Source organism: Macaca thibetana, chromosome 7, assembly GCF_024542745.1.
Source record: "Macaca thibetana thibetana isolate TM-01 chromosome 7, ASM2454274v1, whole genome shotgun sequence".
NCBI classification, from domain to species: domain Eukaryota; kingdom Metazoa; phylum Chordata; class Mammalia; order Primates; family Cercopithecidae; genus Macaca; species Macaca thibetana.
In genome coordinates this window covers 86,939,530-86,965,832 of record NC_065584.1, presented here as the reverse complement: position 1 = coordinate 86,965,832, position 26,303 = coordinate 86,939,530, and the positions used below count along the sequence as shown (strand labels likewise).

Here is a 26,303-nt window from a genome sequence, read left to right as displayed (position 1 = left end):
TTTTTTTTTTTTTTTTTTTTTTAGATGGAGTCTCCGTTTGTCGCCCAGGCTAGAGTGCAGTGGCATGATCTCAGCTCACTGCAATCTCTGCCTCCTAGGTTCAAGCTATTCTCCTGCCTCAGCTTCCCAAGTAGCTGGGAGTACAGGGGCACACTTATCATGCCCAGCTAATTTTGGTATTTTTAGTACCAAATATGTCTTCCAAAAAAGTCATACAGGGTTTTGCTATGTTAGCTAGGCTGGTCTCGAGCTCCTGATCTCAAGTGATCCACCTGCCTCAGCTTCCCAAAGTGCTGGGATTACAGGCGTGAGCCACCTCACCCGGCCTTACTAAACAATACTTTTATTAGTTCTCCTGATTTTATTATTTAGGTATAAACCTTCAGTCTTAACCAGGGTGAGTGGGGTGGGGGTGGAAAAAACGTTCATATCTTGAACCTTTTTTTTAGCAATCTTGTTTATTATAGTGGTATGAGCAAAGCATTCTCAAACTGCTTTTGATTTATTATAAGAGTGAGCAAATAAGTACAAGGGTTAATGTTGTTAATCACACTGTGGAAGAAAGGAAATACAATTATAGAAGGGAGGAAGGCAAGGAAGAACCCTGTGGGGATGGACTGAATTAAAAGTATCTCTGTAAACTAATAATTTTTAAAATATGTATATGTACATATGCATACATATTTATGTATGTGTACATTCATTTGTGGACATATGCATATATGCAGGCATATATTTCTTAACTCTGTTCACTAAAAATCTTCGAAACAAAGACACTTCAGCAGCAAAGAACACACCTGCCGAGATCTTGGTCTCTAACACCATCCCCCACTAAAAAATCAGGGCACCTTAGGAAAATGACGGGTGGAGCAGGTGCAAGATGAGGCTGGAACATATTGTTACGCCAAAAGAATAATGAAGTCCTGAGAAAGCAGGAAGGAGAGCATATCACAGAAACACAGAAGGCAGCTTGAAAGGGATCTCAGTGGCCAATACTGGGACTATTTGGGCACCAAAATACTAACTACAATAATGAATTATAAGCCATTGAAAAAATAAAAATCTGTGAGTCCTACTGGTAATAAATATAAACACAGATAAACCAGTGTGAAGAAGATAGGGTTTTGCTTACAGTAGAATGCTGAAAGCCAGCTGTTAAATGTGGCATGCAGAAACTTAAAAATTATTTTTGTCATTACCATAACAAAAAGTGAAATAAGCAAGAATTATCAATGCACGCTAAATCTAGGGGAATTTTTTTTTTTTTTTTTTTTTTTTGAGATGGAGTCTCGCTCTGTCGCCCAGGCTGGAGTGCAGTGGCCGGATCTCAGCTCACTGGAAGCTCCACCTCCCGGGTTCATGCCATTCTCCTACCTCAGCCTCCTGAGTAGCTGGGACTACAGGCACCCGCCACCACGCCCGGCTAGTTTTTTGTATTTTTTAGTAGAGACGGGGTTTCACCGTGTTAGCCAGGATGGTCTTGATCTCCTTACCTCGTGATCCGCCCGTCTCGGCCTCCCAAAGTGCTGGGATTACAGGCTTGAGCCACCGCGCCCGGCCTTTTTTTTTTTTTTTTTTTACGATGCAGTCTTCTCTGTCACCCAGGCTGGAACACAGTGGCGCAATCTCGGCTCAGTGCAACCTCCACCTTCCAGGTTCAAGAGTTTCTCCTGCCTCAAGCCTCCCAAGTAGCTGAGACTACAGACATGTGCCACCACACCCAAAAACGTAATTTTTGCATTTTTTAGTACAGACGGGGTTTCACTGTGTTGGCCAGGCTGGTCTCAAACTCCTGACCTCAAGGTATCTGCAAACCTCGGCCTCCCACAGTGTGGGGATAACGGGCATGAACCACTGCGCCCAGCCAATCTAGGGGAAATTTTGAAAAGAAACAGGATGTTTGCAAGACCTTAATGTATCCCCCCAACAAACTGTTTATTAGTAGAAATGGAGAAAAAAATAGCAATTATATAATGAAGATAACTGACAGCATCTTCCCTGGGTCATCACAATCGACATCATCATTGCAGGACAGATGGATGTTTCACGCCTCCAGGCGTATTGCCCTGAGGACAAAACATCACCTATGCAATATTCTGAAATAGAATGCATAACCTGAATTTAATCCTAAGGAAACATCGGACAAACCCAAAATGAAGAATATCAAAAAGGAAGGTGTCTCATAAAACTAAACACACTCAGGCCAGGCGCGGCGGCTCACGCCTGTAATCCCAGTACTTTGGAAGGCTGAGGCAGGTGGATCACCTGAGGTCAGGAGTTCAAGACCAGCCCGACCAACATGGTGAAACCCTGTCTCTATTAAATACAAAAAATTAGCTGGGCATGGTGGCACATGCCTGTAATCCCAGCTACTTGGGAGACTGAGGCAGGAGAATCTCTTGAACTCAGGAGGCAGAGGTTGCAGTGAGCCGAGAATGTGCCATTACACCCCAGCCTGGGCAACGAGAGCAAAACTCCATCTCAAAAAAAACTTAAAAAAAAAAGTAACTAAACACACTCTTAACACATAATCCAGCTGTCACTTTCTTTGGTGTTTACACAAATGAGTTGAAAACTTATGTCCACACAAAAACCTGCACATGGCTGTTCATAATAGCTTTATGCATAATTGTCAAAGTTTAGAAGCAAGCAAGGTGTCCCTCAGGAGCGGAATAGATACATTACTGTGGTACATCCAAATAATGGAATATTATTCAGCACTAAAATGAAATGAGCTCTCAAGTCATGACAAGACATAGAGGAACATTAAATGAATATTATTAAGTGAAAGAAGCTATTCTGAAAAGGCTACTACTGTATGTAGCTACTACTACATACTGTATGTACTGTATGATTCCAACTATACGACATTCTGGAAAAGGCAAAACTATGCAAACCATAAATAGATCAGTAGTTGCCAGAGGTTAAGGGGGAAGAGAGAGACAAATAGGCAAAGCACAGAAAATTTTTGAGCAGTGAAACTATTCTGCATATCATAATGGTGGATGCATGTTATTATACATTTGCCAAAACCCACAGATGTATATGACCAAGAGTGAACCCTAAGGTAGACTACAGACTTTGGGTGATAATACTGTGTCAATGTAGGCTTCTCAGTTGTAACAACTGTATCACTCTGGTGGGGGGATACTGATAATGGCAGATGCTGTGCTTATTGGGGGGCTGTGAACCTAAAACTACTCTAAAAGATAAAATCTATCAAAAAGGTGGGGTAAAAAGGTCTTCTCTTTTGTAATTTCTTTAAAAATGTTGAAGACCAAAAAGACACCGAAAGGCTGTGGAAACGATTCAGGTTAAAGGTGGACGGCAGTTAACTGCATGACGCTAGCCTGGAGCCTGCACTGGAGGGAGAAAGTATACTATAAAAAAGATTGGGGGTCAACTGACAAATTTGAACACAAACAGTACATTTGATAAAATTATTGCATCAATGTTCAATGTAATGCTCTAGCCAAATTTGTCTATTTACCATCGTCTGAATTTTTCTTTTGAATCACATTTGCCATTCCCACCACCTGGGGTGACTTTTCCCACCTATGCAAGTCCTATCCACCTCCAAATTTCACCTAACCACTCATGACTACCCAGAAGACTTGCCCAAACATTTCAGCCCTGGTTCAGAGTCCTTCTCTGAACTCACAGAACCTGTTTCTACACTGTTGACTTTGTGCTTTTACAGCCTTGCACTCTCCGTTGTCTCTCTATAAACATATCATATCTCTCCACCTAAACCGAAAGCAAACTGGTAAAGGGAATGTTGCTTTATGCTTCCTTTTACCTTGTAGACCTTCCTACAATAGATGTTCACTATAATTCATTTATCTGACAGTTATTTATTAAGCACCTACAACGTACTGTCAATATACAAAGATAAATAAGATGTGGTCCCTGTCCTCAAGGGACTTACAGTTCTATGTGGGGAACCAAACTATAAATAACAAGTTTTAAATGTGCAAGGAACATAAAAGAAAGAATAGGAATTATTCCAAGGTAGACTCCATGGAGTAGTTGATACTTAAATTCGGACTTGAAATATGAGTAGGCATTCACCAGGTGACAGAGATCTGTTGGCAAGGTCCTAATATGGTACACGACTGAGAGAAAGTAGGTGTCAGAAGAAAGACTTCTGCAGGTCTGCCCTTGTCTGTACCTGTGGGCTTTTTGCATGAGAGCCACACGCCTTGCCCTATCCCATGTTTGTGACCGGAATGTACATTAAAGGGAGGTAGTCTGCGTGACCTCAGGAGATTAAAGCCATTGCTGTAGACAAGAAGCGTTAGAGTGAGGTAGGGGCAGTTCCAGGGTTCTCCAAGGGTGGAGAACTGAGAAGAAAGCTTTGCTACTAATTAGGGACATGTGCACAGTCTGTGAGATTGAGAGGGTTCAGTCAGCCCATCTGGAGAACAAGCTTTCACATGGTTAGGCAGCCTTCACACGGTGCCCATGCACCCCAAGAGGACAGACTGTGTGCTCTCTATGTGAACAGACTGCTCAGGTCATGATCGAGGACAGAAAGCCTCAATTCAGACTCTTCCCATTGTTACGAAATCTCTCTCTCGGAAGAAGCGTAAAGGCCTTTATCGGAAGAAGTAATCAACTTTCACGCTTATCTGAGTGAAAGAGAACTAGAAGAATTTTTCATGTTGCTTTTGGCCGGGCACAGTGGCTCACACTTATAATCCCAGCACTCAGGGAGGCTGAGGTGGGAGAATCACTTGAGTCCAGGAGTTCAAGAGCAGCCTGGGCAACATAGGGAAACCCCATCTCCACTAAAAATACAAAAATTAGCAGGTGTGGTGGTGCACACCTGTAGTCCCAGCTATTTGAGATGCTGAAGTGAGAGGATCCCTAGGGCCCAAGAGGTGGAGGTTGCAGTGAGCCAAGACTGGACCACTGCATCAGTCTGGATGACAGAGTGAGGCCCTGTCTCAAAAAAAAAAAAAAAAAAAAAAAAAAAAAAAAAAAAAGAAAAGAAAAAAAAATTTTCCTGTTATCTTTGTGGGTGTTTGTGCTGTGAAAGGAAAGTAAACAGTACCAGCTTTCAATTGGCATTTGAAAGCTTTCAGCTGTCATGGTTCTCATGACATACTGGCATCATAAATTCTATTCAGAACTGTGTGTAATGTTCAGGTTCACTACCTAGTGTGACACCAAGATTACACTGGACGGAAGAGCAAACCCGAGGAGGTAAAGAATTGCAGCCTCCAAAGGGGATCACGAAATATTTCAAGAGCATCTCCCAAAGTTTATCAGGAGTTATAGGGAAAGGTCTTCCGGGGCCTAAACGTTTGTAAAAAAAAGAAAAAAGTTAACATAAATAGAATTTATTACAGAGCTTTTCATGTTCTAAGATGCGTTGTAAATATCTAAGAACCAACTACGGGCAGCAGATTTTCTAAATTTATTTGAAGGGGTCCTATGGAAGAATCACTCTTTCTCCTCAACAGAGCATCCAGTAGGATCAGTGTTCCTGTAGTACCTGCCCTCTAGGATACAAGAGGATTAGAGACCCTTGAAAATCACTATCAGGAGAACAAAATGGAAATGAAATGAAGGCCACGGGGAGATGGCTTTATTTACTTTCACCTCCTCGGAATGGTTTTAGTGACTATTTTGGTTATTCTTTTTAAAGCTTCATAAGGTGGTAACTATTGACTAATGTTAATCAGTAAACTTACTTGACCCCTTTCTCCCCCTTTACAACACCTTGCAGGATTAGGGATCCTGCAACTTTGGTCTTCTAAAGTAAAGAGGAATGAAAAAACTTTGAAATTCACTATTTAGGAGAGGAAAAGCAGCACACACCAAGTGAGAGAAATGGCTCCATTTTAACTCTCTTAGATGGTCCTAGAGACTTTTCATATTGCCCTTTGTAAAGGCATGGTAACTATCGTAGCTGTACATTAGTGTGAATTGGAATCAAACATTCCATCACACCACCAATTTCCAGAGGATTCATTAGGATACTGAAGATACAAATGCATCTTCCAACGCTCCCTCCGTGATGCCCCTCCGTGACTCTTGGTCACATGGAAACCCCTGAGATAGGTCACTGAGTAAAGGAAGAAGCCAGTTCTTGGCAGGATTGAATGAACTGGCTAAAGAGCTCATTCCCAAGGTGGATGGTCAGCAGTCCAAAGTAAAAAGCCCAGTTGATTCAGGCTAATATCAGAATTCTAGAAGAACCAACCCAGTGGGGGAGTAGGTTTCAAACACGGGCTAACGCTATAAGTCATGTGGGAGCCGGGGTAATGTTTCAGTGAGCGGTCCATTGACAGAAGTTCTGAAGGGTATGGGAAACAGGACCCAGCCCTCAGCAGGAGAGCACTGGTGAGAGATTTGAATCTCTAGGGTCTGGTCATGGTGTCAGTCCCAGAGGACATCTAGTGTTCAAAGTGGGAAATTCAGACAGATCATCACTGAGACATAGAACAGAGGGTAGTATAACATACAATTGGTAGAACATTCTAATTTATACATTTAATGACTTTTTGCAAACTCAGCATGCTAATGTATTACCTGTCTCTCCATTCATCAGTGAAACACTTTCTGAGCATAGACTCTGTGCCAGGCAGACCACTAGGCACTGGAGATGCAAAACACATAACCTAGTCCCAGGGAGCTTCTAGTCCAGTGGACTCACTAGACAGGCCTTTCATCTTCCTCCACGCAGAGCCAGATCCCAGGCATTAGGGAAGGACGAGAGTATCTGCCACACCGGAAACTTCATCTTCTCATGGAGTTATTGTTTGTATCCCCTTATATTCTTCTTTCCTCCTTTACTTTTCTTGGCTCCTTTTCTTCCTTTCAGATATTTCATATCCCCTAATCTATTTTGTTTTTTTTTGAAACAGAGTCTCGCTCTGTCGCCCAGGCTAGAGTTCAGGGGCGTGATCTCGGCTCACTGCAACCTTCGCCTCCCATGTTTAAGCGATTCTCCTGCCTCAGCCTCCCGAGTAGCTGGGATTACAGGCATGCACCACCACACCTGGCTAATTTTTTGTATTTTTAGTAGAGATGGGGTTTTGCCATATTGGCCAGGCTGGCCCCTAATCTACTGTATTACATGGTTCACATTTTACTGTAGCACAAGTGTGTTTCTGTCTTCAACAATGTGTACTGATTTGGACATCCCAGGGTCAATAATCTGGAGATACTCTGGCTTGGGTATTATTAGTAGTAGGCCTCACATATTTTTGTGCTTTTACCTAACAAACTTTCAGCTTATTAGAGAATGCTAATCCAGGAGATCCTGGTTTATGTTAGAGTTTGTAGCCCTCTACTTCAGAAAAATCAGGAGTGTTTGCGAATTCATGATCATACATAGTAGTGAAAGCAAAAAGACACAGTCTAAGGGCATTTGTTTTTTAAATGATTCTAATAGAAATATTCCACATTTTTATAGAATTATCTTGTTTCCCAACTAACAAAAATCTGTACAACAATAACTCCTAACTTTTGGCAATGAGTAGAAAGGGTGGTTCTCAGGAACGCTACCACACAGTGGAAACTTCCCCCTCCCCACCGACACTGAGGAGGACATAATCATCAAGCAAACCAGCCCCTTTCCCAGTTAAGGTTCTCTCTCTCTCTCTCTCTCTCTCTCTCTCTCTCTCTCACACACACACACACACACACACACACACACGCCACACACAGACTTCAAAGCCCTTCTTTAAGTTAGGCCAGGAAAGAGCAACGGAGGCATCCAACATACAGACCCCTTTACCTTTTCAGAGACTGTCTTTGCAAGTCAAGATCTATACTGGGGTTCAAGGTAAATTTGATATTACACCCACATGGATATAATTTCGTATTCTCCCTATTCTGGACCCTGAGATGGAAAGAGCATAGAGACAGGGCCCAGAGGTTTTCCAGCAAGAAAATTAAAGAATATATGTGAGGCAGGATAGTTTGCTGAGATACTACTTTTTCTTTCTTCTCTTTGTATTTTCCTCATGCCTCTAGTTCCAAGCAAGGAGCCAGATCTTTTTGTAATTCCTTGGGATATCTGCAGAATGTAAAGGAGGAAGTGTATGAAGCCAAACTTAATCTTACTGTGTTTTGAGAACCCTGAAATTTGGTGAAAATAAATTGCTTCTTGAAAAGTGTGGCAAAAGTTAAGATTGGAGAGAGACTGAGGGCGAAGTTGGAGGGGAGGCAAAATGCAGAGGAGAAGCAGCATGGTGAACCTAGGCTGACTCCAGGCACAGATGATCCAGACCGCCATGAAAACCCCCACGCCCTCAAGAATGAAACAGAAGCAGCTCAGTTAAGGTTTCTTGGAACCTTCTAAATCGAGGAAGGGGAGCCAGGTCAATCAGGCTCAGAGGTAGAGATGCCTAGCTCACTGAATGCCAGCAGGGGGCGCTCTCCTATGATTGTATTTTTTTTTTGAGGACATTAAGACTCAGTGTGCAAAAATTCTCATCATAGATACAAATTCAAACGTGGTTGCTTTTGTAAAAATACCCATCTTCACCACCACAGACTACTCCTCAACTCATGCTTGCTGGAGGCTCCACCCTCTGCATTCTCTTCATTACTTCGGGTTTCTTTGACTTGTCTCTTGTAAGGATGAAGGCTTCGCCAGCATCGGCACACATCTGCTGCCTGATCTGGCCATACGAACCACTGTCCATCCCTCAGAGGCAAATTCCTCCCACAACACCTGACTTACACCAGCCTTTTCTATCCAGAGACCTTGGTACCAGGATTAAAAAAGCAAGTACCTCCTTTATTTGCCTCTATTTGGTGGCCGGATGCTAACAGAATATTATTTTTCACCTTTTCTCCCTTCTCTTAACTCTCCCATTTAGCTACACAGGTTTGAGATTAAGTCTAGGATATAGTTATATACATTAATTATTATTTTACTTGACATCAAGTAGACTTCTCAGGATATCATTTTAGACTACTTTATTGGGATGTTTACTGTGACTCAGAGATGAAAGGTCTTCAGTGACACAGTCCACCTTCCACCTCCAAGGGATACAAAGAATCAGAAGAGTAAAGAGAGAGGTGTTTTTTGCCCCTTTTGTCAAGTCTAGAGACAGCAGATTCCCTGGAAACTTCCTAGGTTTGTCTAAGCCTCCCTAGTTTACATTCATCTCTTCTCCTTTAGTCTATAATGAAGATGGAGATCTCTTGATCTAAATAACATGTTCAAAAACTATCTGTCCCTGTCTTAAAGATTTATTCTTGTTCATTATATCATATCCTACAATCACCATTATAAGCATGGTAAGTATGATTTGAAGTCTTCACTTACTTTCTGAGCTTCAGACTAAATAATTCAGTTTCTTTCCTCATTTTTCCATAAGCATGGACTTACAAATAAATCAATTCATTTTCTCCATTTTCTCCATCATCATGAACTTACTTAAATCCAGATGTCCACTGTCCTTGGGTAAGGATGACTGACCAATAAGTATCTTTCCTGTGGGCACTCAGTTCATTGTGTTTGTGTGTGTATGTGTGTGTGTGTGTACATGTGGTTTGTGAGTGATAGATCTTGTTTTACACACAGAGGTAAAAACCTGCTTTCTAGCTGGATAGGAAGATGGGGAATAATAAACACAGAAGCCCACCTCATGTCAAATGCAGATCCAGGTGCTAGGGAGACATGGATGAACATGTGTATATCTTTCTCCTGGTGATCTCTTAATTAAAGCTAAGACTCTGGACACAGCAAACCTAAAGAGGAAATATTCTCCATAGAATAATGGGCATACTCTGTAGTTACCTCTCTCTATCCTCTAATACTGTAGAAAAGAAAGTTCATTTTTTTTATATGCATCAAAGGGTGAAAATGCATCAGGTCTGGCAATAAGTTTAGCCTTGTTACCTAAAAAGCTAATGTCATGCTAGCTTTTTCACAGCTATAGTGTTATCTCCATCACACAATGTGATTTTGTATATGTGGCTTTATTTCCCACATAGTCATGGAACTAGTTGGTCAGAGCACCCTGGGTTGGGTTTTTGTTCTGTCATTTGCTTGCAGTGGCAGCTTAACAAATTCCTTTGCCTTTTCTAGTACTGACTACCTTATTATTATTATTATTATTTTTTTTTTTTTTTTTTTTTTTTGAGATGGAGTCTGGCTCTGTCGCCCAGGCTGGAGTGCAGTGGCCGGATCTCAGCTCACTGCAAGCTCTGCCTCCCAGGTTCACGCCATTCTCCTGCCTCAGCCTCGCAAGTAGCTGGGACTACAGGCGCCCGCCACCTCGCCCGGCTAGTTTTTTGTATTTTTTAGTAGAGACAGGGTTTCACCCTGCTAACCAGGATGGTCTCGATCTCCTGACCTCGTGATCCACCCGTCTCGGCCTCCCAAAGTGCTGGGATTACAGGCTTGAGCCACCGCGCCCGGCCTGACTACCTTATTTTTAAGGGCCTTTCTGAGGCTAATACAGGCCATGGTATTGCTTCCTAGTGGCTCAGATGGGACAGGCACCTTGCTTAGGTCCCACAGGACTTTTAATGATATCTGTATCTGTTTTCAGACAACACCCAAGCTTTCCTCCTGAAACCTAGCTTTGTCTTCTTAAGAAAGAATGACAGAAGACAAAGGGAAGAGTCAATGACTATAATTCTTGGAGAAAAATATTGTTTCAAAAGTAGTGGTTTCCTGACTAGTGTGTGTTACCAAGCAGCCTTCTGAAAGACAACAAAGAGGAAATTCTAGTTATCCCGCGGGTGAAGCATTTTTCTTGAGGAGGATGCTCTGGGAGAAAGAAGTAGATTCGCCCCAGAAAAATTAGCCAAGAGTTCGCTGAGCAAATCCTGGAATTCCAAATATTCCTCTATTAGTATCACCTACTACTCAGAAGAGGAGCCCAAAATTCTAAGGGAATGTGCCACCTCCACTGTAGTAAGAAGAGGGGATTTGCAGGGCTGGAGAGGACCTCAGAATGTCTGATTTAAGGAGTCAATATTTTAAATAACACTTTAAATTTTTTTCTGATTAGAGAAGTAACACATTTCAAATACAGAAATGTTAGGAAATTTAGAGGGGAGGTTCCAAGATGGCCGAATAGGAATCGCTCCAGTCTACAGTTCCCAGTGTGAGCGATGCAGAAGACGGGAGATTTCTGCATTTCCAACTGAGGTACCGGGTCTATCTCACTGGGGCTTGTCAGACAGTGGGTGCAGGACCTGGGTGCAGCCCACGGATGGTGAGCCGAAGCAGGGAGAGGCATCGCCTCACCCAGGAAGCACAAGGGGTCGGGGAATTCCCTTTCCTAGCCAAGGGAAGTGGTGACAGAGGGCACCTGTGTGTCTGGAATTGGTGGGTTCTTGGTTTCACTGACTTCAAGAATGAAGCCACACACCCTCGGGTGAGTATTACAGTTCTTAAAGATGGTGTGTCGGGAGTTTGTTCCTTCAGATGTGTCCGCAGTTTCCTCCTTCTGGTGGGTTCGTGGTGTCGCTGACTTCAGGAGTGAAGCTGCAGACCTTCACTGTGAGTGTTATAGCTTTTAAAGGCGGTGTTGATCCAAAGAGTGAGCAACAGCAAGATTTATCGTAAAGAACAAAAGAACAAAGCCTCCACATTGTGGAAGGGGACCCAAACAGGTTACCACTGCTGGCTCAGGCAGCCTGCGTTTATTCCCTTATCTGACCCCACCCACATCCTGCCAATTGGTCCATTTTACAGAGAGCTGACTGGTCTATTTTACAGAGAGCTGTTTGGTCCATTTTACAGAGAGCTGATTGGCCCATTTTGACGGAGTGCTGATTGGTGCATTTACAATCCTTGAGCTAGACACAGAGTGCTGGACAGAAAAGTTCTCCAAGTCCCCACCGGGTCAGCTGCATACAGAGTACTGATTGGTGTATCCACAAACCTTGGGCTAGACACAGAGTACTGATTGGTGCATCCACAATCCCTTAGCCAGACATAAAGGTTCTCCAAGTCCCCACTAGACCCAGGAGCCCAGCCGGCTTCACCCAGTGGATCCCGCACCAGGGCTGCAGGTGGAGCTGCCCACAAGTCCCGATCCGCGCACCCACACTCCTCAACCCTTGGGTGGTAGATGGTGCCATGGCGCAGGAGTTGGCACTCGTTGGGGAGGCTCGGGTGTGCAGGAGCCCACAGCAGGGGGGAGGCTTGGACATGGCAGGCTACAGGTCCCGAGCCCTGCCCCACGGGGATGCAGCTGAGGTCCTGTGAGAATGTGAGCACAACACCGGCAGGCTGGCACTGCTGGGGGACCCAGCACACCCTCTGCAGCTGCTGGTCTGGGTGCTAAGCCCCTCATTGCCCTGGGCCAGTGGCACCAGCCAGATGCTCTGAGTGCAGGGCCCGCTGAGCCCATGCCCACCCAGAACTCGTGCTGGCCCACGTGCACCACATGCACCCCCAGTTCCTGCCCACGCCTCTCCCTCCACACCTCCCCGCAAGCAGAGGGAGCCAGGTCTGGCCTCGGCCAGCCCAGAGAGGGGCTCCCACAGTGCAGTGGCAGGCTGAAGGGCTCCTCAAGCGCGACCAGAGTGGGTGCCGAGGCCAAGGAGGTGCCCAGAATGATCAAGGGCAGCGAGGACTGCCAGCACGCAGTCACCTCTCACCTGGAAAATCGGGTCACTCCCACCCTAATACTGCACTTTTCCAATGGTCTTAGCAAATGGCAAATCAGGAGATTATATCCCACACCTGGCTCAGAAGGTCCCATGCCCATGGAGCCTTGCTCCCTGCTAGCACAGCAGTCTGAGACTGAACTGCAAGGCGTCAGCGAGGCTGGGGGAGGGGCGCCCACCATTGCTGAGGCTTAAGTAGGTAAACAAAGCAGCCAGGAAGCTCAAAATGAGTAGAGCCCACTGCAGCTCAAGGAGGCCTGCCTGCGTCTGTAGACTTCACCTCTGGGGGAAGGACATAGCAGAATAAAAGGCAGCAGAAACTTCTGCAGACTTAAACGTCCCTGTCTGACAGCTTTGAAGAGAGTAGTGGATCTCACAGCATGGAGTTTGAGATCTGAGAGTGGACAGACTGCCTCCTCAAGTGGGTTCCTGACCCCCTGAGTAGCCTAACTGGGAGACACCTCCCAGTAGGGGCCGACTGACACCTCATATGGCTGGGTGCTCCTCTGAGACGGAGCTTCCAGAGGAACGATCAGGCAGCTACATTTGCCGTTCTGCAATGTTTGCAGTTCTGGAGCCTCCGCTGGTGATACCCAGGCAAACAGGGTCTGGAGTGGACCTCCAGCAAACTCCAACAGATCTGCAGCTGAGGGTCCTGAATGTTAGAAGGAAAACTAGCAAAGAGAAAGGACATCCACACCTAAACCCCATCTGTACATCACCATCATCAAAGACCAAAGGTAGTTAAAACCAGAAAAACCAGAGTTGAAAAGGTGAAAATTCTAAAAATCAGAGCGCCTCTTCTCCTCCAAAGGAACGCAGCTCCTCACGAGCAACGGAACAAAGCTGGATGGAGAATGACTTTGACGAGTTGAGAGAAGAAGGCGTCAGATGATCGGTAATAACAAACTTCTCCGAGTTAAAGAAGGATGTTTGAACCCATCACAAAGAAGCTAAAAAACTTGAAAAAAGATTAGACAAATGGCTAACTAGAATAACCAGTGTAGAGAAGACCTTAAATGACCTGATGGAGCTGAAAACCATGGCACGAGAACTACATGATGCATGCACAAGCTTCAGTAGCTGATTCAATCAAGTGGAAGAAAGGGTATCAGTGATTGAAGATGAAATAAATGAAATGAAGCAAGAAGAGAAGTTTAGAGAAAAAAGGGTAAAAAGAAATGAACAAAGCTTCTAAGAAATGTGGGACTACATGAAAGGACCAAATCTACGTCTGATTGGTGTATCTGAAAGTGATGGGGAGAATGGAACCAAGTTGGAAAACACTCTGCAGGGTATTATCCAGGAGAACTTCCCCAACATAGCAAGGCAGGCCAACATTCAAATGCAGGAAATACAGAGAATGTCACAAAGATACTCCTTGAGAAGAGCAACCCCAAGAGACATAATTGTCAGATTCACTAAAGTTGAAATGAAGGAAAAAATGTTAAGGGTAGCCAGAAAGAAAGGTCGGGTTACCCACAAAGGGAAGCCCATCAGACTAACGGTGGATCTCTTGGCAGAAACTCTACAAGCCAGAATAGAGTGGGGGCCAATATTCAACATTCTTAAAGAAAAGAATTTTCAACCCGGAATTTCATATCCAGCCAAACTAAGCTTCCTAAGTGAAGGAGAAAGAAAATCCTTTACAGACAAGCAAATGCTGAGAGATTTTGTCACCACCAGGCCTGCTTACAAGAGCTCCTGAAAGAAGCACTAAACATGGAAAGGAACAACCAGTACCAGCCATTGCAAAAACATGCCAAAATGTAAAGACCATCAATGCTAGGAAGAAACTGCATCAACTAATGAGCAAAATAACCAGCTAACATCATAATGACAGGATCATATTCACACATAACAATATTAACCTTAAATGTAAACGGGCTAAATGCTCCAATTAAAAGACACAGACTGGCAAATTGGATAAAGAGTCAAGAACCATCAGTGTGCTATATTCAGGAGACCCATCTCACGTGCAGAGACACACATAGGCTCAAAATAAAGGGATGGAGGAAGATCTGCCAAGCAAATGGAAAACAAAAAAAAGTAGGGGTTGCAATCCTTGTGGGGAGGGAGGAGGGATAGCATTAGGAGATATACCTAATGTAAATGACAAGTTAATGGGTGCAGCACACCAACATGGCACATGTATATGTATGTAATAAACCTGCACATTGTGCACATGTACCCTAGAACTTAAAGTATAATAATAATAAATTTTAAAAAAGAAAAAGAAAAAAATGTTAGGAAATTTGGAAGAGTCACAAATCTAAAAGCAAAATTAAAAAAATACGAGTCAGCTATAATCTCACCAACCAAAGATAAACACTCTTCATATTTACAAGTTTCCAGCCAGGTTTTTTGCTGGTTATATTAAAAAATAAAACGTGGGTACTATTTTACGGTTGCTCTCTCTCTCTTTTTTTTCTCTGTTTTTTTTTTTTTTTTTTTTTGCTTAACAATATAAAGGGAATGTTTTCCCATTTCCATACATATTCTCCTAGAGTGCGTTTATAATGGCAGCATAGTTTTGCATCCTAGAGATGTGCCATCACCTGTTTGGCTTTTCTCTTATGGCTAAGTATTTCAGTTATTTTTCCTACTCAAGAAAGCAGCCTGGGAGCTGATTTAACTGTTTGCAATTTTGCCCTCTGTGGTAGTGGCCTCTTCCAAAGAGCTGTTTTGAGTGCATGTGATTACCAGGGTGGGAACTTGTTCTTGTTGAAGTTCTTGTTCTCTTTTTCAGTTTAGAGTGTTAAAAACATAGGTCACTGCTGGCAAAAGGAAAATACGTGCAATTTGAACCAAAGAACCTCATTTATTAACCCACTGAAAGATATCTACATCAGCCTACATGGCTATTGACATTCTATAGATGAAGAAGTCAAAGTGTAGGAGGAAGCAAGAACAATCTCAGACCTATGGTGTGTTTGCTTGACTTCAGATACTTATAATTTTGTTCTCCTACAAATCTTCTCCAGGTGAGCATAAAAAAAAAAAAATGGATGTACTGTTCCAGAATTTTCCTTTACCTACTTTATGAAAATAGTCGTTTCACCTTCCTCCAGATTTCAAAAATGCCAGCGAAGCTTAACTTGGGAAGTGGTGCCCTCTGGTGTAGAGATGTTGCAGGCCCTCTTGGAAGAGAATATTCTTTGCGCTCTTCTCCTGTCAGTGAGGCACTGCTCTAAGTCATTCACACTCCTTCACCTCGGTTTAGGCTGATGGCAGGGAGTGAGAAATGGAAACTCAGTTCCCTCGAAGGAATCTGGCCAGCTCAGGCTGTGGGCCTCAGTTATGGGGAAGATTGAATTATGACGGGAGATTCCTTATAGTTCTAAGACATGTGGAGATAAATTAGAGGGAAGCTAACCAACTAATATTGCACAGATATTGTGCTGTATATGATTCATTTACGTATTTATAAAGGATGCCTCATTCCCCACTAAAGTGCATTTGTTTTCACACAGCATTTTCACTTCACTTGGTGAAATTACAAATATGTTGTTATTAAGAAATTTCATAACTATGTTTCCGTAAAATGTGGTTTTAAGTGTTGTTTTTGAGAGAATTTATTTAAAAGTCAAAAACACGCTTATATAGGAAAAATGAGTAATATAAACATGTTTCTTGTTTTTGAGAGAAAGTCTGGAAGAACTAATGAGAATCTAGGCTAAGGCTCCTATAAACTTCAATCCTTAGTGAGAGTTTTAGCATAAAGTTCAGGCAGCTGTGCTGTCACTGAACATTGAGCATCAGTATCCCTGTATCTCTAAAGGGAATGCTAAGCTGAGTTTTCTGCAGACCGTGACCACCAGCTTTTGAGGTAACTTTAGCCTCCTTATGCAGAAATAAGGAAGAAAAGCTTGCAGGTGGGGGTCACTGAGGGACTAGCTGGGCATCAGTGGCAACTTGACAGTAAGACACTGGTTGTTCCTCTTAAGTTGGTGTATGTCTGTCCCTATTACCCTACACATTAGCTTGCTCCCGCTAGCTTAAAAACATGTCCAAATTGTAAATGTTTTCATGCAGATGCATATGTTTTCATGCAGAATGGCCTGCTGAATCCTTGAAAGCCATAAGAGAAATGTATAGCAATCTATTCTAAATCAACTTGTTCAATCTAGCAATTCTCTGTCACTCTAAGAGAATTTTCTCAGCCTCTTACTCCTTTCTTGGACAATTAAGACCAGGATCATGTTCAATGGCATTCTGGCAATACATGTCCATTAAGTAGAAATGCACAATGTCTACTTGTTGAATACCTAGTTGTTCTCCAAATTTACTAATAGGATCTACTATCTTGAAAGTTAAAACAATTCCTATTTTGAAATATATATATATTTTTTTCTTTTTGAGAATATATATATGTATATATATATTCTTTTTGAGATGAAGGTTTGCTCTGTTGCCCAGGCTGGAGTGCAGTGGCACAATCTCAGGTCACTGCAACCCCCACCTCCTGGGTTGAAGCGATTCTCCTGCCTCAGCCTCCCAAGTAGCTGGGATTACAGGCACCTGTAGAAAGTACACATTACAAAGCTCAGTCAAATGCCAGGAACTTAAACATCCATATATTAGAATAAGTTGTTAAAAAATTTCTCAAAAAAAGGAAAAAAATACATCTCACTTGAATTCCAGAGAATCAACCTAAAATATACCGAGATTCCCAAACTGAACATTAAAACACAAGACATAGAATCAAAAGTCAAAGAACAAAGGGAACATTCTTCAGCACGAGATAGGGAGCTGGTTTTAGAAACAGGTGGAGATCACAGAGTCCCAGCATAAGCAAAAGCAACACAAAAACCTAGGCTTTTGAAAAATGTCTAAAATACAACAAAAGAGAAGGCATTCTGAATGTTTTTATGTAGTAATAGCAGGCCACTAATACAGGAATATAGACGACTATATTAATCCACAACATTTCAATGAAATAATAAAAACAACTCTTTGGACACCCAGAAACAAAGGATGTTTTATCTAGTTAACTTTTTTTTTTTTTTTTTTTTTTTTTTGAGACAGAGTCTGGCTCTGTCTCCCAAGCTGGAGTGCAGCGGCCCAACCTCGGCTCACTGCAACCTCCACCTCCTAGGCTCAAGCAATCCTCCCACCTCAGCCTCCTGAGTAGTCGGGACTACAGGCATGTGCCACCACGCCCGGCTAATTTTTGTATTTTTTTGTAGAGATGGGGTTTCACCATGTTGCTCAGACTGGTCCCAAATTCCTGGACTTAAGTGATCCACTCGCCTTACCCTCCCAAAATGCTGGGATTACAGGCGTGAGCCACCGCACCTGGCCAACTTTTTATTCATATGTGAAGACAATAGAAAGACATTCTTCTATCACTAATATTTATTTAATTAATATTTCTGAGTGCCTTTGATATGACAAGCACTATGCTAACTGCCATATAGGGAGAGGTGAACAAACAGATGGGTGCTTGCATCCTAGAAAATTTTGCCTCTGCACACCTTGCTTGTGATAATAATTATAGGGCATATGCCAAACACTGAGCTATAAATCTATGAAGGAAGGATGTTGCTTACTTATCACAAGTGATAACCAGTGATACCAATATCTATGAGCCATAGAAATAAAGATTGGCTATTTCCCTGACTAGATCAGAGGGATACAGCTTAATTCAGAAGATAAAGTCTTTTCTTTTTTTTTCCTTTGAGATGGAGTCTCGCTCTGTCACCAGGTTGGAGTGCAGTGGCACGGTCTCGGCTCACTGCAACCTCCACTTCCCAGGTTCAAGCGATTCTCCTGCCTCAGCCTCCTGAGTAGCTGGGACAACAGGTGCACACCACCACACCCAGCTAATTTTTGTATTTTTAGTAGAGACAAAGTTTCACCATGTTGGCCAGGATGGTCTTGATCTCTTGACCTCATGATCTGCCTGCCTGGGCCTCCCAAAGTGTTGGGATTACAGGCGTAAGCCACCGCGCCCGGCCGAGAAAACCCTTTCTTTATTGCAGCATTAGGCACCCCCAATAAGAGCCCATTCACATCACCATGATAAACAGAAACACTGCAGGGGAAGAAATGATCTTGCCTTTGGGCACCAGGACATTGGGACCTCCATGTAGTCTGCATCAGTAGATCATGAGGACAAACCATCTATCAAATCTGGGAAACACAAAAGGCAAACATAAGATTGAAAAGTAATGCAGGTCTTCACCAGATGGCTCTGCTGCTTAGTAAGTAAAATCACGATCACAGAAGGTGATAACCAAGGATAATTAGGTAAATGATCACACTCCATTTAATCACAGTTCAGAAGATCTTCCCTAATTTCTGCTGAAGTCTTCAATAATTTCACCTACCTCTGGAAGAAACTAGAGGACTAATGGGAAGAGTCCATTGGTGTTTATGTGGGAAAAGGAAGGTGCAAGCCATTCCAGCTTAAGGAAAGAAAGGAAGGGAGGGAGGGAGAGAGGAAGAAAGAGAAAGAAAAAGAGAAATGAGGAAAGGAAGGAAGGAAGGGAAAAGAGAGAGAAGAAAGGAGCGTAGAAGAAAAGAAGGAGGGAGGGAAGAAAGAAGAGAAACTGACTTTCCAAGACACAGCTGAAGCAGCAGCTAAGACGCAACATTATGAAAGTATGGGGTATCATTCTTCTGGATGCAGTGTATTTATTAAATCAGAGGCCTGTAAAGGGTACTGTGTTCCCAATAGGAAGAATACATGGATCCAGGAACCAAGGAGTAGAAGCAGGAGTAGCTCCACTTACCATCTCTCTGATTGACCCACTCAGATATGTCATGCTTTCATTTCTGTAACTCTGGGGTCTGCAAGGTCAAAGGTCCAGGCCCCCAAAGAAGATGCACCCTTGCCAAGTTACACAGAAAGGTCTCACTGAACTACAAGCTACAGCTTTTCCCAGGACACTTTGGATTTCTTGTGTCTAGGGACCAGCAGACATGACGAGGAGTTGCCATACTGTCGAGGCTAAGTAACCCTGATTAGCAGGAGTGAGGTACGGCTGCTTTTACCCAATAGAGGCAGAAAAGAATTTATGTAGAATCCAAGTAATCTACTTGGGTGCTTTCTGGTACTTCCATGCTCCATTTTAACTGTGAATGTATGTGCGTAACCACCTCAGCCTGAGAAAAATATGATTACCGAGGGCTTAACCTCTCAGAATTGGTGAGAGGGTAAATAAGAATAAGCAACTAAGACCTGAGGGTGAAGGGAGATTAGAATACATGGTAAAGGAAGGAGTGGATGGGTGCTAGTTGCAGCCCTAAGATCTGCAACATTGACAGTGACTACAGTTTGTTTGTCCACAGTTAACTTCTTCTAAGTTTCCGTTCAGGAACAGAGACTGGTAGGAAGCTTGGAGGAGTTGTCTCTTGAACCTGTCTGGGGAATTAGATCTGTGTGACTCAAGAGGTGGACCTGGCCAGGCGTGGTGGTTCACGCCTATAATCCCAGCACTTTGGGAGGCCGAGGAGGGCGGATCACCTGAGGTAAGGAATTCAAGACCAGCTGGGCCAACATGGTGAAACCCCATCTCCACTAAAATACAAAAATTAGCTGGGTGTGGTGGCACATGCCTGTAATCCCATCTACTCAGGAAGCTGAGGAAGGAGAATTGCTTGAATCCGGGAAGTGAAGGTTGCAGTGAGCCGTGATTGTGCCACTGCACTCCAGCCTGGGTGACAGAGCGACACTCCATCTCAAAAAAAAAAAAAAAAAAAAAAAAGAGGTGGACCCATTCTAAAAAAGTTTCTAAATGAGAAAGAGGTGGACCCATTCTAAAAAAGTTTCTACATGAGTTTATAAGTACTTGCTTCTGCATGTCTGAAAAAATCTCTGTCTAATAAGAGAGACACACCTCAAAAGTTTTATCAATAAAAAAGGTACAAAAAAAAGTCAGAATAAAAATAGGGCATAAAATCAATGCTTTAAATATTAAACAGATTATGAATAACTTTGTACCAATATATTTGGAAACTTTAGACAAAATGGATAAATTCCTACATGGGAAAAAAACAATCTGCCAAAGCTTTCTCAAGAAGAAATGGAAAAGTTAGCATCTCTTTAACCGTTAAGGAAATTGAAACAGAAGTTTAAAATAGTTTGAGACTAAGCCTGGTGGTGTGCACCTGTAGACCCAGCTACTCTGGAGGCTGAGGCAGCAGGATTATTCGAGATCAGGAGTTCAAGCCCAGGAGTTTGAGGCACCTGAGACCAAGTGTTCAAGGATCAGTTGAACCAGTAGTTCGAGGTATGCTCTGTGATCACACCTGTGAATAACCACTGCACCCCAGCCTGGGCAACATAGGAAGACCCATATCCAAAAAAAAAAAAGGAAAAGAAAAAAAAAAGCCATCTCAAAGAAAATAAGAAAATATCAGGACCAAACAGCCTTACATGTGAGTTCTACCAAGTATTAAAATAACATATAATTCCAGTTACAAAATAAAAAAAGAAGGACTACTCCCCAATTCATTTCTGGAGGCTAACATGTAACCTAGATATCAAAATTAAACAAGACAGTACAAAAAAATTACAGACCAATCTCATTTGTGAACATAAATACAAAAAAAAAATTAACAAAATATTAGCAAATTAAATTTAGTCATATATAAAAAAGATTATATCACATAACCAAAAAGGGTTTATCCCAGGAATACAAGGTTGGTTTAGTATTCTAAAGTCAACTAATCTAATTCACCCCATTAACTGATTAAAGAAATATGCTGTATAACCCCATCATTCAGTGAAATTCCCAATCCATTCAAGAGAGATAACCAGGAGCAGAAGGGAAGAAACTTCTCTAATCTAAAAATAGGCATCTACAAAAGATCCACAGCAACAACCAGACCTACCAAAATGGCCCATTAAAGATTTCTTGAAGGCACTTTTATAGCGAGCATTAGGCTAAGTGCTAAATGCCAAAAACAAAGGCAAAACAGCTATAGCTCCTGGCATCGGGGGAAGGAAAGAAAGTAATAGTATCCAGTTTTGTCACTGGATTATTCCAAAAGGATAAAATCCCCATGCGAGTCTGCTCCACGGGCACCTGGCTAGTCAGTTCAAGGATGGCTGCCCTAGAGTCAAGTGCCCTCCTTCGCTTCAAAACCTTGTCACCATTTTGGTGGAGTCACATGTTAGAGAATATGAACAACTTTGGATGCTTCCTCTTGTGGATAAAATAACCTCCTTCAGAAGGGGGGATCCAAGAAAGAAATAAACTCTTCTCCAGTGCAGCTAAACTGTAAAGCTCGTAACACAAGTAGGTCCTCTGTGCATATTCACTTCCTTTCCTTCTTACCTGAGGTGCTGCAGTGTGAATCTGAGGGTGACAGGTTGAATATTGAAGTGCTGCAGTGCTTGAAAGTTATAGTAGACTCAGAAGTCTGTTCTTCAACAGTTAGACTGTATTTATGCTGGCTGAATTTTCTGTTTATTCACCTATTATCCTCTACCGGTGTCAGCAACCAAGAAACTTGCTGCCCATCTCACTCTGTCTTAAAGGAAACCAAGAAAGAAGTTTTGGACTCTTGGCCTGCGGGAAGCATGTGGCTCGGCGCCCCCTGCCGGCCAATACGGAGGCCACCGGAACGGGGAGACCACGAAGGCTCTGGGCCGGCTGAGTTGCCCAGGCTCCTCCGACTTCTCCAGAAAGGGTTTTTTCCGGTGACACCCCGGGAACCACAGCGATTGGTTTCCCTAAATGAAGCGGCTTTCCACCTGGGTATCATCCCTAATACCCTCCGAAGGAGCCCATTGCGGAGAATGGCATAGAATGTCCCACAGAAGGCAGAAGGACCCTATGATCCAGGAAACCTAGGGCCAGCATCAGGAAGTTTTATGAGAGCAGCTGGTAGGAAGATCAGCCCCAGGAGAAGGGGATTGTCTAGCAGCTTGGTTGGAGCAAGGCTTTTCCAGAGTATTATTTCCGTAATTCGGGCTTCCTCCCACCGACCCTCCACTGCCACCTTATCCTCCACCAAAAGCCCTGACACTGTGGCAGGGATAGGGGACGTGGGGTTGGTGGGGAACAGGCTGTAAGAAAGACGCAGGAGGCTGCATGAGTCTGGGAACAATGAGGAGTCTGCGTGCAAGGGACGAAGCATTTACAAAGAAGACATAGACAGTGTTGCAAAGATTTGAAGGCATAGGGTGCAAGTCACTCAAGTGCCAGTGTCAGGAGGAACCTAGCCATCCAGGTGAACAGGTGCCCCCTTCTTACAGCCCACTCGCATGGGCCTGGTGGACTCCTTCTTATTTTTGGTAGTGGCAGTGAAGAGGTCGGGTCCCTGTGCTGGCAAAACAGTCAGTGTCATTGACATCATGAGTCCTGTTGTGGTAGCTGCACATGGAGGGGCTGTTGGTACAGGGCACTGGTGGAGTTCTGCAGAAATCTGCTATGGCTGTCAGATTCTCATGAATGAATGTGTGGATCTGCTTGCATTTACCTCTATGGATCAGCCAACGGCACCTCATCGTCACATCACAGTGTCAGTGGTGTCCTCTAGGGACCCAAGACCTGGAGTTGTCTATATGTCGTGTTAAGAAGGGGAAGGCTGGAGTGAAGACGGTTAGGTCCAAAAGGAGGAAAATGAGGAGGGTCCACATCAGATTCACGTTTCCTATGAAAGCATTTCAAGAAGAGCAGAGTCAAAAGAGCAACCTATGGTCCCTTGTCCTGTTCCTAAGAAGTCTTGGCCCAACACTTAATGTTTGCAGTTCTCCCTTCCTGCCTTTATCTACACTTATTCTTCGTGTACTCATGGCAACAAGTGTTCTCACATCCTTCTTCCACCTCCTTGTCAACAATGGAGAAGGCTACCGCCCTCTCAACCCTTTATAGGATTGTCATACTTACAAGGTTATTTCCAAACCCCAAAGTGATTCTTGCTCCTTACCTAAGCAGACCAGTTAAACTAAAAACTTTCATCTCTGAAGTGTTTGCATCTATCAGTCCACCTGCTGCTCACCCATAGCCTGTGAGGTGAGGCAGGTACCACTGACAACGCCTTTTTAGAATGACTTAACTCAGAAGGGAATTGACAGATCCATATGACCTGCATCTTAGAAAATATTTTCACTTCCTTGAATACAAATGGATGTTTTAACATTGTTTTTAAATATCTGAGCATTTCAATTCAAAGGGAGTAGATTTTATGTTTCCCCCCACATATTTCTCTGCCTCAAAATAAAGATTCCCAACTCTTCCATGTATACAGCCCATCATCCAGAAATGTTCTAATTCTTGGTGATCAGAGATTCTGTGTGACTGGGTGTGAGCCTTCTGTCTATAGGTCTGATATCTGACTGTTTTTTTAAATACCTGGGAGTTCCAGGAAAGGGTTTTCTGAAGAGTAGGTGACATCCACAGAGATGGACATATCCCTCTCAGAGGTGGATACTCCTAGTAAAAATGGAGCCCCGTTGCCTCTCTCCTTCTAATCTTGTAGAAATTTCATTGTGGATGTTTTCTTCCCAGAGGTCAGGGTGCAGGCCGTATGGAAAACTCTCAGGCCTGTCAATGGTCTTAAACAGATTGCCAGGTAGTACTACTTTTATGCTTACTATTTCACACCTAAAATATTCACCAGCGTCACACAGAGTGCCTACTACGTCACTGCAAATAAGCAGAAACTTGGGGTTTAGTGTCTATCATAAGCTTGCTATTGGAGCTTGGCAAATCACCTTATCCTTCTACTCCTCATCTCTGAAGTGAATATTATGGACAAAAGATCTCTTTCAGCTCTGACATTCTGCATTTTTGTATACATTACTGTGTGTTTGCGTTCATGTGTGATTTTGTATATGTGCATACTGGTATACACATGTTCAAGTAAGGAGAATATTTATTTTGCAAACTCAATTGCAAATTGAGTTTCCATTTGAGAATTGTTAATCTAATTAAGTGCAATTTTTCTTCAAAGCAGTTGTTAGCAAGCTCAAAAAAATTTAATCATTGTTAGGTAAAGATTGCAGCATAATCTGTTTTTGTCTCCACCATTGAAATTATATGTGTGTGTATGTATACATAGTTTTGTTTTGTTTTGTTTTGTTTTTTTGAGATAGACTTTCACTCTTTCTCTCAAGCTGGAATGCAGTGGTGTGATCTTGGCTCACTGCAACCTCCACCTCTGGATTCAAGCAATTCTCTGCTCAACTTCCTGAGTATCTGGGATTATAGGCATGCGCCACCATGCCTGGCTAATTTTTGTATTTTTAGTAAAGACAGGGTTTCACTATCTTGGCCAGGCTGGTCTTGAACTCCTGACCTTGTGATCCACCCACCTTGGCCTCCCAAAATGCTGGGATTACCGGCATAAGCCACCACCCCTTGCCAAATTTATTTATTTTAAAAAATTATTTATTTATTTATTTATTTATTTGAGTCAGAGTTTCACTCTTGTTGCCCAGCCTGGAGTCCAGTGGTACGATCTTGGATCACCGCAACCTCTGTCTCCCGGGTTCAAGCGATTCTCCTGCCTCAGCCTCCCAAGTAGCTGGGATTACAGGCATGTACCACCATACCCAGCTAATTTTGTATTTTCAGTAGAGATGGGGTTTCTCTATGTTGGTAAAGCTGGTCTCGAACTCTCGACCTCAGGTCATCCGCCTGCCTCAGTCTCCCAAAGTGCTGGGATTACAGACATGACCCACTGCTCCTGGCTGAAATTATATATGTTTTTATTACAGGAGAAGCTGCTTGGAACTCCAGTCTGTATTTCAGTAAGGCAAGGAAAGAAATTAGTACATATATTTTTCAGAACTCCAAAATCAGCTAAATTAGGGACCTGCTAATGAAGGCAGTGGGAGGAGTGGCATATACAGTCTATCAACAAGGTGTGATGTAGTAGATTTCATAGTTCTTTGTCTTAATAGGCCTCCTGGGCAGATAAGCCTCAAAAGCCTTTTATATAATTAAGCAAAACTGACTAATCCGTGGCAAGAAGCTGAGTTGAGATCTAAAACCTAGATTTTAACATCCTTGAATTTCTATCGGCTTTATAATTGACCAAGACGCCAAGAAAAGGGAAGTGAACTTTTTTTTTGAGATGGAGTCTCCTCTGTTGCCCAGGCTGGAACGTAGTGGTGCAATTTCAGCTCACTGCAACCTCTGCATCCCGGGTTCCAGAGCTTCTCGTGCCTCAGTCTCCCGAATAGCTGGAACTATAGGCGTGAGCCACCACGCCCCGGCTAATTTTTCTATTTTAAGTAGAGACGGGGTTTCACCATGTTGGTCAGGCTGGTCTTGAACTCCTGACCTCAGGTGATCCATCCCTCTCAGCCTCCCAAAGTGCTGGGATTATAGGCGTGAGCCACCATGCCTGGCCATCATAGAGTTTTTAAATTGGAAAAGAAGGAACAAAACTGTCACTCCTTACAGATATAATATTGTAGGCTGAAAAATCTAAAAGCACATGTGTCGGGACTCAGAAACAATACCCCAAAGTATCGTGCTCTGGCATGCTAAGCACTCTACCCTTTTTCTGTTGCTGGTTTGTTTTTAAATTTTTTTTTGAAAAAGTTTGCCTGTAATCCCAGCACTTTGGGAGGCCGAGGCGAGTGGATTGCCTGAAGTCAGGAGTTCAATACCAGCCTGGTCAACATGGTGAAATCCCATCTCTACCAAAAATACAAAAATTAACTGGGCATGATGGCAGGTGCCAGTAATCCCACTACTCAGGAGGCTCAGACAGGAGAATCACTTGAACCCGGGATGCAG

General features: G+C 43.1%; 1 protein-coding gene and 1 long non-coding RNA gene across 4 annotated transcripts in view; one reads left to right on the top strand and one right to left on the bottom strand.

The window, feature by feature from the left end:
• LOC126958371 (uncharacterized) overlaps positions 1-8,071 on the top strand; it is a 35,562-nt gene extending 27,491 nt beyond the window's left edge. The window contains exon 4 of the long non-coding RNA XR_007727163.1: positions 7,990-8,071. This is a non-coding gene — a long non-coding RNA (uncharacterized LOC126958371). The remainder of the gene's footprint in view (positions 1-7,989) is intronic.
• RNASE1 (ribonuclease A family member 1, pancreatic) overlaps positions 1-26,303 on the bottom strand; it is a 223,082-nt gene that overhangs the window by 46,074 nt on the left and 150,705 nt on the right. The window lies entirely within an intron of this gene.